The 12,404-nt window shown below is 41.7% G+C and overlaps 1 protein-coding gene across 1 annotated transcript in view; it reads left to right on the top strand.

Moving 5' to 3' along the window:
* Window positions 1-8,334: 8,334 nt before the first annotated feature.
* Window positions 8,335-12,404, top strand: part of LOC143804232 (calpain-13-like) — a 191,502-nt gene continuing 187,432 nt past the window's right edge. Inside the window, exon 1 of the mRNA XM_077282128.1 lies at window positions 8,335-8,573. The gene's annotated coding sequence lies outside the window, so the exon portion shown is untranslated. The remainder of the gene's footprint in view (window positions 8,574-12,404) is intronic.

Below are 12,404 nucleotides of genomic sequence, written 5' to 3'. Positions count from 1 at the left end.
TTTCTCGATCTCCGCCCTCCATTGAGGATCAGGAGGCGGATCTCCGCTGCTGACGGACACGTCCTCACAGTACAGAAATATTTAGACTGGGCGGCCATTGTCGTCCGCGCTCTTCAGCTTGTCCACGCCTACTCCACGCCCCTCTTCTTCTCCTGCGCTCTCCTCAGCGCTGTAATGGCGGCGGATTTTGGCGGTAAATGGCGCAGCACAGTCTTTGCAATAAAGTACCATCCAAGCACAGCAAATCACAGTTCCAAGGCACACATGACCTGATTCTTCAGGCTTAAGTAGATCCTGTTCGTGACGCCAAGTTTTGCATCGCCCCCACTGCCGCAGGGCCGAGGGGTACCCGGTACCGGGCCTCTGAGTCTCTGCTCTGGGGTTGTCACGGTGGTTAGGCCCGGTCCGTGACCCTGCCGAGGGGCGTACGGTGATAGGTATGACGGATGGTGGTGGTGGTGAGGCTGTAGTGGTGCGGTGCAGTAAATAACGAGGACACCAGGTTGCAGTCTCTTTACCTCTTTACTGAAGATCTCTGGGTCCTCAGCCCAGAATCTGGATAACCAGGCTGCGCAAGTCCGGGCGGTCCAATGGCACCTCCAGAGTTCTCTTAGCAGGTGGAAATCTGTGCCTTCCTTCTAGCGCTATGTGTTGCGGTCCTTCCCTGCTGTGCTTACGGAAAGTCCCCACAACTGTTGTGTCTGTTTCTTAAGTTCCCTCACAACTCGATTAGATGATGTTCTGCTAATCCTCCGTCCCTCCCTGATGTTCTGGTTGGGACGGCACCCGTTTGACGGGTAGGCTCGGAGCTCTTCCGGGACCCTAGAGTCGCCCCTCTCCACAAGTTGCCCCCCAAGACTGCATAGGTGATTTAAGTGAGACAGCCAGCCTTAGACTGACTGTCCTGCCGCTGTTTAGAGTATCGCTTGAAGCTGGATGTTGTAATACTCCCTCAGCGTTCCGGCCACCGGTAGTGCGCCTCAGTAGGGTGTTGCCTCGGTCTTACGGCACGACCCCTACTGGTATTCTCCTTATTGCCTTGATCTCGTTTCTCACTCAGCACAATCTATCTCGCTTCTCGTCCTTCCTTGGGCACCGCCGCTATCCTGAGCAGGCACGGTCCCGTTACGTTCGCTCAAGTTGCCAAGCCTCTGTCAGGATCCCACCCCTGACAGAGACCCTACTGTATCTTCCCCCCACAACACCCTCTGCCACAAGGTGTTGCCTGGTTCCAACCCAGTCAGCTTTTCATCTAACTTCCTGCCTGACCCCCAGTTTACCCACTATGGTGGGGAGTGGCCTAGTGAATAGAACCCTTAGCTCCCCCCGGAGGCCCGACTGTGAAATGTATTGGTGTCTGTGATACCTGATCAGATGAACTCCTTCAGTGCCATCAAACGTACCATAGCTCCCCATAGTGGCGGAGCCACAGTACTGCAACGACCAGGACTCTGGGGCGCTGCAATAATACTGCTCCTATGTACAAGAATATAACTACTAAAATACTGTCCCCTATGTACAAGAATATAACTACTATAATACTGCTCCTATGTACAAGAATATAACTACTATAATACTGACCGTATGTACGAGAGTATCACTACTATAATACTGCCCCTATGTACGAGAATATAACTACTATAATACTGCTCCTATGTACAAGAATATAACTACTATAATACTGCTCCTATGTACAAGAATATAACTACTATAATACTGCTCCTATATACAAGAATATTACTATAATACTGCCCCTATGTACAAGAATATAACTACTATAATACTGCCCCTATGTACAAGAATATAACTACTATAATACTGCCCCCTATGTTCAAGAATATAACTACTATAATACTGCTCCTATGTACAAGAATATAACTGCTATAATACTGCTCCTATATACAAGAATATAACTACTATAATACTGCTCCTATGTACAAGAATATAACTACTATAATACTGCCCCTATGTGCAAGAATATAACCACTATATAAAGCTGCTCCTATGTACAAGGATATACCGTATTTTGCGGATTATAAGACGCAACCCGAATTTTAAGGAGAAAAATAGGAAAAAAATGTTTTGTTAATAAAATGGTGGCGCTTCTTATAATCCTTGCGTCTTGTTGCCTACCGGTGGTGGCTGTGGTGAAGCGGGGTCCCAGGGTCGCTGCTGGAGGAGGCAAGAGTGGAGCGTTGCTGCAGGACGCAGGCTGGGATGAGGGGTGTCCGGATGTATGGCGTGCCAGTACAGGTGTTCGGTGCTGCGGGGGCTCCGCCGACATTTTGTGAAAGCCCGGAGCCCCCCCCGCACTTACATGGTTACCTATGCGGTGGACTCCGTGAAAATGGCTGCCGGGGACGGCAGGTGGAGATCTCAGCACCAAGATCTCGGGACTCGGGAGATGAGATCTCAGCGCTGAGGCAGGACTTAGAAGGTTTTCCATCATCTTCACACTAATAGACATCTATTGTACAGTGCGATAGAGAAGTGACGCAGTGCATAATATGAGAGATCACAGCATTGCATATGCAAGTCCTACAGTGGATGGAAGAAAAAGAAAACTAAAGAAAATGTTTAAAAACATTAGAAAATAAGCAGATTTAAGAAAAAAAACTTATTTCTCATGATAAAGTTATGTTAAAAAAGACAAAAATAAATAAAAAGTACACAAAAATACTATCACCATATCTGTAGCAACCCGGACAATATATTATTATTATTGCTCCAATACGGTGTATTTAATAAAAAATAAATAAATAAATAAATACATTTCTTTATCATTATTTATCCTGCACAAAAAGTACAATAAATCAAAAGTGATCACGAAGTTGTATTTTCCTGAAAATTGTATCAATGAAAATGGTAACTCTCCACAAAACGTCCCTCACACGGTTCCATCAATGAGAAAAGAAACATTCTGTATCGCCATATTCCTACTGACTAGCAGAATAGTGGTATTATTTTCTTAGGCGTTTATTGTGCAGTAAATTTCTCTTAGAAAAATGATTTTTCATGGCTTGTATAGTTTTTTTTTTTTTTTTTTTAAATTGTGAAAAATTTGTTACAATAAAATAGTTTTTTGTCACCGTTTTCTGATACCCATAACATTTTATTTTTATGTCTGTGTAGATGCGTAAGGGTTTTTTTTTTTTTTTTTTGAGGTACGTACAATGTTTTGTTACATTTTTCTAGGTATGTGCGGCCACTGAAAAGCGACAATTTTGTTGTTTAAATTTTTTTTGCTTCACGGCATTTACCGTACAGGTTAATTAATTTTAGACTTTGATCGGTTGGACTTTTACGGATGTGGTGATGCTGATTTGGCTTATTTCTTTATTTTCTAGTAACTCACTTTTTTTATTTTATTTCTTTAATCCTTTTTTTTTTACTTTTCACTTTATCTTTTAATCATCTGAATGCTTATACTATATAGTGCAAAAGCAAAAAAACATGGTCTCCTATGAAGCCCAGCATGAAATTGGTGAGTTCAGACAATATTCAGCCAGTGTCTATGGTCAAGAAATAAGGTTGGTGATAAACCCCCTGGACAGGAGTCTCTGGGTCCTATAGTTACACATCACCAGGATGAGGCCACTTTATCAAATTTTGCCGCGCAGAAAAGGGTGAAAGGGATTGTTCAGCTTGGAAAACCCATTTTCATGCACCTTATTCAGAGTTAATAGAGGCATCTTTTGTTCAGTATCACATGTCTTGGTCCGAATTCAGTCTTCTGTATCTCTGTACGAGTTTGGACCTCAATGCTCGGAGTAACCTATCTATGCCTATGAGATGTTAGTGCTTTTTCTGTACGTATAACTCATCGTAGAGCCGTCCCGGCGCTGGGGAGGGCTAGGACCATCTGTGCTTATTGTCTTATCATCATTTAGGGACTTAAAAGTTTATCGTGCAAAACTTTTTTAAGCTTATCACAGGAGAAATTCAGGAAAATAACATGTCGAAGTGGCAAATTATACTGAAAATTGATCCTAGATACACAGGAAGGCAGGAACTTGTAAATCTGGTTATTCCAGTTCTCTACAGACGGTGACAAATATGTATGTATTATTTAAGTCAGTATTGTATCCCCTGAGGATATGTGAAGAGAAAACCAGGAATGGATTAAGTACAGGGCTAGCTGGGCACTATCCAAGGGCCAACACTTAAGGATCGTGTAAACTGGCCGATCTCATGACCGTAAATGACCGACGGTCGTCTACATGGAAGCCGCTCAGTGGTTGCTTAATAGGTTGTTTAGACAGTCCGGCCAACAATAACCATTAGTTCTGTGCACGTTGACTGTCAATGTTTGTGTTACACAGCGCGATGTGCTGCCGAGACTACAATTTTTATGCATGAGCGTAAAGATCACTTCACCTGACGAATTAATGTCTTGCTCGTTCATTCGGTGATTGGCAGCCTGTTTACAGTGCTCGATAATCAGGAAACAAACATTCCTAGGAAAATTAATTCCCGATAATAAAGAGATGTCAATGTATCCATAAAGGAGTCCTTGATGTGATAGATCTGTCGGATGTGGGTGCAATTAATTTAAAGTTCCTGGATCATAATACTAAATCTGTAACATCCCTGCACTGACCATGTGCCATTTATAACACTGGTGTCTTCTTATGGTAAGGTGGGACTTTTAGGAGACCCTAGGAAACAAGGCCAGGTGTGACCGTTACCTCTGCAATCCTGATTGCTTCCCACCTTTCCTGTAACTTAAAAACAATTCTGAAGAGTTCAGTGATCGCTTAGGGGCAGCAAACCCTCAAGAATTCTGCAGATTGTATCATCTATAAGGGTGAAGAACGGGTCAATACGTCTTCTGCACGTGTGTATCTAGCAGTATATTAGAGAGCGGACGTCTCCTCCGTATGAATCTTACATACTACACTCTTTAAAAATGAAATTGCAAGATGAGGAAGGAAAAGTCATAGAATGATAGAAATCAGAGGATGGAAACATTGTCAAAACTACTAGATTTATTCAGTCTGGAGAAATCCCGACACTTCCAGCCTTGGTTATTAATGGTCATCTGAGGAAGGTTCTGCGGCTAAATGCACTTGGGTAAATCATCAAGATCCACTGCTGGCAGCTCCTGTGTATTCACCGACTAATGACATCATCAATGTGCTCGATGGAGACAAGTCTGGAGACACTGCAGCCATGGGAGCAGGTTTAGGCCACACAGGCTGCTCACAGTAGTATGAGGAACATGCGGCCTGGTGTTGTCGTATTGAAAAACAGCTCCAGGGACACTTTGAAGAAATGGCTGCATTGCTGTTCCACCACCAAATCAATGAAACCCCGAGCTGTTAGTTTGTACCTGAAATAAAGCGTAGATAGGTCTGGATACCATACATTATGCCACCTCACACCATAATCCCAGGGGCACATGCACACCTGCCCACCTAGTTTAGACCTGTGAAAAATTGAAAGGGAGCATTCGCTACAGTAAGAATACAGAAGGGATCATCATCGGCCTAGAAATGTTTCTTTACAGTAAAAGTATAAAAGCAAGTCTTCACTAACGAGTAAAGTCTTTATCCTGTGATATATGTTTATCTATTGGTGATTTGTTTGGAAATTGTTAATCCCTTAAAATTAGAGATGAGCGAATATTTTGATATTCTAATTCATCAGCTGTGTGAAATTTAAAAAAGAAAATGATTTGCAGCAAATTGCAAGTATCACAAAGCCTACGATTGTCCTGAGAAGACATAGCTTTATTAATGATCAATTGACATCAACCCATCCGACTATGCGTAAATGGATGGTATCACTTCTCTGCCGTCACACACTATCTGTAATGTTTCTTCAGTGTTTGAAAGCTTTATCTTCCTGTCTCTATTTCTGAGCTGTGGCATCTTCTCACTATCCAGATTCACTACAAAAAGACTGCTGCATTCCCTGCCTCTGCTTTTATATAGGCTATGAAAGTCCTTCCTGATTGGCTGTGGTATACCATGTGATGTGATAGCTGCAAGGCATTACAGGGAAGCCCGCAAAGCAGTGACCGAGATCATGTGAACCTTCACTAGCTGAGGAAATTTTCTGTAAAATGTTTGGGTTTTTTGGGGGGGCGATTTACACAAATAGGATCAAAACTCAAACTAAAATTTGACAAGAATTCGATTTGCATCAAGTCAATTATCTCACCTCTACTTATTATCCATAAATCCCTCGGATAGTGATCATTAATCAGAGATCTACCTACAGTATTTACATTTCTGCTTAAAAGTTTGTGAACCCTTCACAACTTGACATATTTTACATAAATTTGACCTAAAATTACATCAGATTTTCATAAGCCTTAAAGGTAGATAAAGAACTAACTCAAATAAAGGAGACAAAAATATCAGACTTTGTAATTTTTTTTTAGAAAAATAATACAATATCACACGTCTGAGAGTGTCAAAAGTATGCGAACCTTTGCTTTCAGCATCTGATGTGAAGCAATAATTGCATCTAAACGTTTCCGGTAATTGATAAATTCTGCAAATCAACTTGGAGAAATGTTAACCCATTCCTCCCTTTAAAACAGTTTCACCTTTGCTATGAAGGTGGATCCTCTACCATGATCTTCTCACTTCAGTTCTTTCCACAATATTTCTATAACATTAAGGTTAGGACTATTCCAAAGCATACGGAGGTTGGTTCATCACTGCTGTTGCATTTTTTTTGGCAAGTTTTGTGTGTCGTTCACCTGTATTTAATTTGTGCCACATTCATCTTTTCATTTGTGCCTTTTTTTAAGATCGCTTTATTATGTATTTATCTGTTCTTGCTTAGTTCGCCATTTTGGGTGGGGTTTAGCATTTCCAGATCATTTGCGATTTTTTTGAAAAGTCGCAATTTCTTTTGCGCAAATGAAATCTAGTCCTCTCCTGGACTAATTGTATGCACAGCAGCATTTTCTAGTGTTACTTTGTGAAATGTGCAACTTTTTGCACTTAAGTCGCCAAAAAAGGTTAAAGGCAAAAATAAAGTCGATTTTTTTTACTTTGGACAAAATTCATGGAACCGTGTGTGACATTTTTTGCTGAATTACGTACAGAAAATAACGAATACCGCATGACAAAAAAGAAAAATTACTTAAAAAAACCCGCAAAATATGAATTGAGGCCTAAGTCTATAGTTCTTTAACAATTCTTTTGTAGAATTATTTGTCTATTTTGGGTTTTTGTCTTGCAGCATGACTCATGTTCTCTTCAGCATTAGCTTGTGGAAATTTTCTGCTACAATTTGATGGTATAATTCCTTGTTCAATCAATGGTGGCAGCCGTCTTGGACTAGATATAGTAAAACAGGTCCAAACCTTGATACGGCCACCACTATGTTTCACAGATGGCATAAGGTTTTATTTGCTGCATTGTAGTATTTTTCTTTTGCAAAATATAATGCATCTCATTTAAACAAAAAAAAAAGCTCTAGATTGGTCCAGTCCATCCACAAAACATTGTTCCAGTAGTGTCGGGCTTGTCCTGGTGATTTTTAATAAAGTGTAGATGGGCAGTAACTTTCTTTTTGGACAGCAGTGGCTTTCTCCTTGCAATCCTGCCATGCAAACAATTGGTGTCCTTATCATGATGAACTTGTGAACATTAACATTAGCTAATAAGAGAGAAGCCTTTAGTTGCTTAGCAGATATCTTGGGTTCCTTCATGACTTCATGGACTATTATATGCTTGTTCTTGGAGTGATATTTGTTAGTGATGGGGAAATCAGGGACCTCCTTGATATAGTCTTATATATAATTCATACATTCTCCTACTAAATGTATTGATCCACAAAACATCAATCCGTCATATCACACATACAGAACATCATCGTTATCACATAGCACAGTATAAAACGCTACATTAAATATATCAACTTAACATGGCATTAGCACATGGATGGAACTTTTTGAACTGTCCTACAAGCCCACAGAGCACCCACTGCACCAGCGCCATCACCACCTAGCAATGCCTCCAGTCCATGACTCATAAAAAGTAAAAGGTGGAGGACAAGTGGGCACACCAAGAACATGTTCCTTTTCTAACAGGGCAACAATGCTCCCATATAAGTGGTACATTAACAATAAAGAAGTTTAATCTTTTATACTAAGGTAAGAAATTAAGAAGGACGGGTTATTGCCTGTGTCCAGGTGTAAGGCAGTGATCCCCATGTGATCTGGCACATATTCAGGTGACACTTCCACGTTGGGTGACGTATTACTCTATGATGACTTTTTTCTTTTCGAGGCGGGATGGGGGGTGCTCTGTTCATTTACCTAATAATAGCATGTAAATACAGGCAGAGCTCACAGCCACCGGGCTCAGGGAGACACATCCACACTCACCTGCGACAAGGAAAGCTCAATACACGTCAATTAATGATTGGCAAACATACAGAAATATAGATACAATAGGCTAATGTTCAACCAAGGCAAGGCTGGCTGCTGAGGAAGGAGGAGGAACAATACTGAAGAAAATAGTATATTACACTCTGGAGGAGAAGTGCAAGAAAGAAACCAAACTCGGATTGTAATTTGATGGTTCCTTGAAGACCCCTAAGGTAATAAGGTAAATTTCGCTTTTCCGCAGAGACGAGTCTCATGGTCTCTCTGTCCTTAGGCACTTAGACACATTTGTAGGCATAAAACTAACAGTCCCGGGATAAACTTACATCCTGTAGTATCTGAAGATAAGCAGTGTTACTTTGTTGTGAATTGTGCATGACCATGGGACGTGCTGGGACTTGTGGTTATACAGTAGTGGTTTGTGATTGTCTCCAGTAGATTCTACAGGTTGTGTTCATATTAGAGAGACTGAAGTGCACCTTATGAAATTGACGCTGACTCTATCAGTAATACTTGCATGAACCTGAAGTGTGGGGAGTCGAGTCTTAGACTTAGTGTTACTGGTGGGTCCCTGGTACCCCAGACATAATATTAACATGGCATGCAACAGGGGGTTTAACAGGGAGCAACAGAGGGATCAACAGTTTTAATACTCTTGCAAGTGCACAAGGGACAAACACCACCAGAGACATCACCAGACGATACATCACCACCAGAAAGATCACCACCACCAGATACATCACCAGAGGATACATTACCACCACCAGAAACATTACCACAAGAAACCAGAAAATACATCACTACCAGATACATCACCACCAGATACATCAGCATCAGAAACATCAGCACCAGATACATCACCACTGGATACATAACCACAAGATACCAGAAGATACATCACCACCAGATACATAAACTCAAGATACATCACCACCAGAGAGATCACCACCCCCAGATACATCCCCAGAGGATACATTACCACCACCAGAAAGATCACCACAAGAAACCAGAAAATACATCACTACCAGATACATCACCACCAGAAGCATCAGCACCAGATAAATCACTACTAGATACAAAACCACAAGATACCAGAAGATACATCACCACCAGATACTGGACATAGCCACCAGATACATCACCACCTGATACATAGCCACCAGATACATCACCACCAGAAACCACCACAAGATACCGGAAGGTACATCACCACCAGATACATATCCACAAGATACATCACTACCAGATACATCATTGTCAGGTACATTGGACATGATACATCTTCACCAGATACATCATCACCAGATATATCACCACCAGATACATAACCCGATACATCACCACCAGATACATCACCGCCTAGCTAACTGGTTTGGATTTGTGAATCATTTCTGATCTGTTTTCTATTGACATTAATAATTGTTCACAGTATAAGGGGCAGAGACAATAGGGCATCTGCTGCAAGATGCTGAAAGGCAATGATGTACGGTACTTGTGAAAAGCACTTATCTAGGCATCTGCAGCAAGAGCAAACAAATCAATGGTGCAACCTGTGCAGCCACACAGGGGCCCAAGAGATATGGGGGCCACCGACACAATATTGGAGTGATATATTTGCTTATGGGCCCTCTTCTGTCTGTGTCCCCCCTGCTGGAGAAGATATACTAGGCGGGCACCCAGGGTGGACACCAAACCAGTCACCTGTAATGTAAAACGGACCTTTGTTCTCTCACGTGTCATCCTTTTCGTCTCTGTTTTGCATCTGTTTTTTCTTTCATCTGTTTTTAAAAACTGAAGCCGGTAGACCGCCTGATCTTTTATTCATCATTGCCTCTTGGACATCAGTTAAAAACAGATAAAACATGGGTGGAAAACTGAACTAAAAAGTCTGTCTTTAATATTTCATCCATTTTAATGAATCCCCACAGACTTTAACGGCTGAGACTCATCTGAATTGGAGATTTGAGGATCAGACACACAGATCCAGTTTTTTGAACAATTGTCTATATGGATCAATGAAATTGTGATACCACACGGACATGTCTGGATGCAGGCTTAGACTGCTTGGGGTTTCCCTCAGCCGTTTCGCACAGGATCTGAGGGCATCAAACCATTCAATGAGTTGCCACATTCTGCAGCCTCCTGCGTCCCCGTACTGTCCTGGCCCTGCTTACAGCTTCCAATTCTTCACTGCTGCCAGTCTGCTGCACTGCTATGTTTCTCTCCCAGTGGTGCCTGGATGGCTGGGTACTGCTCTTAACGTTGCAAGACATACATCATTAAAGGAACTTAATCTTACACAGTGCAGAAACTGGGACGTACTTAAAGGGGTGGGGTGTATACCAGTCCCTGTGACCCCCTTACAACTGCAGTACAGTCGCATGGCCAAGGTTTGCGATGTCTCGCTGCTACAATACAAATGAATGTCGCATTGCAACCCTGAGGATACTGTGACAAGAAAGTCACAAAAAATCCATCAGGTCATTTTTTGCATCTTGGTTATTGCAGTTGAAGTATCTTCGGTTGTATTATCTTCGGCCTTATTTTGGCACCAGTGTTACCTGTTAGCTGAGTGATCTCAAAAGGAAAGAGAACACTGTAATAGTTAGGTTTAGGGTCAGGTCATACGACCGTTTTCTCCACATCTGAGAAAAACGGTTCTATGGTTCTTATCGGAGTTTGATCAGAGTTTGAGTTTAATCACAGATTGATCGTAGATTAACCAGAGACTGATCAGAGTTTGATCAGAGATTGTTCAAAGTGGCATCAATTTTTCCTGCATGTGGAGGGAAAAATAAAAAAAAGTTTCTCCACCTCCATTCTGTCAGTGAAAATCATACTGGGGCAGACACTTATCTGTACACCTGAGACAAATAGAGGAAATCTGTGATTCCGGATACTTAAAGTGGGACCCGAAGTAGAAGCTAAAAGGGGAAACTGTGGAATAAGCTACAAGGGTATGTATCGCTATCATCGAGATGTCACAGGTTTCTGGGGTGATTCTACAGCTCTAGACAGAACGATATATAGATAGAAGACCGCGAGCCGCGGATTATTTCATTTCATAATTAGTGCAAATTATATTCCTTGGATTTTACCCGCTGCAGTGAAATGTTGTGCTGTCTTGTGCATATATAGCCGTGGCCTGTGTAGGTGCTTCCCTCTCTCCAGGTATACACTGTATACCATGTGCCGGGTTACTGCTCCGATAACTTTCTATCCTTGGGGTTTATCTTTAGGAATTTAGCTCCAATTACAAAGAAATAGAGAATCGGAAGCAGAACTATTTTTTTTTTTTAAGTTTCAATTTACCCACAATAATTAACAACAAGTAACAGGCTTGGAATTATGTAACGTATCAGATATTATCAGGTAACAGAAAGGTTACAATTATAATCATGAATATCCAGAAAAATGAGCCTTGGGATATTGCTGATTTTTGGTATTTCTGCGGCGACGTGTAGAGACACAGTGCGAGACATATGCGGAGGGTCAGGATTTACTTTGGGTGTTTAATTAATTAAATAGTTAAATGCAGCAATAATAAACGGGGAAACATTTAGTGCTGATGGAAAGTCTACGTCGCCTTAATTCACAGGGTGACCATAGAGCCGGAATGTTCTGCTCGTCAGGAACATGAATGCCCATAAAGCCGCATTCATTACAAATGTCTTTCACTATATGAAAATATATCACCAAAATAGTCAATTAAAGTTTTTTGGGGACAAATGTTCCTAGAAATAATACACTGCATTTCCATCAGCATCGTCGTCTCTGTTTGTAAGAGGGACGGGCACAATTTTGGGGAGAAATCAGAAGCCTGACTTTACAGTTTGGTCCTGGTGGTCTTCGCCTCCTCAGAGGTGCCCACCAGGTCAGGTTGTACCGTAATAACTGTAGGCTCCGCAGCTGGCTCTATGTGGGGCTCTGAGGGGCCACCACCTACCACAGCCTCCACCGATTGCACGATTTTTTCTATTGACTTTTCCAGGCTCTTTTATCTGTGCAGTTTGCTGGCTGCAGAATGAGTGATCTGAGAATCCATCAGTGAGCT

Source organism: Ranitomeya variabilis, chromosome 2, assembly GCF_051348905.1.
Source record: "Ranitomeya variabilis isolate aRanVar5 chromosome 2, aRanVar5.hap1, whole genome shotgun sequence".
Taxonomy (NCBI): domain Eukaryota; kingdom Metazoa; phylum Chordata; class Amphibia; order Anura; family Dendrobatidae; genus Ranitomeya; species Ranitomeya variabilis.
This window is presented reverse-complemented; position numbering and strand designations above follow the sequence as displayed.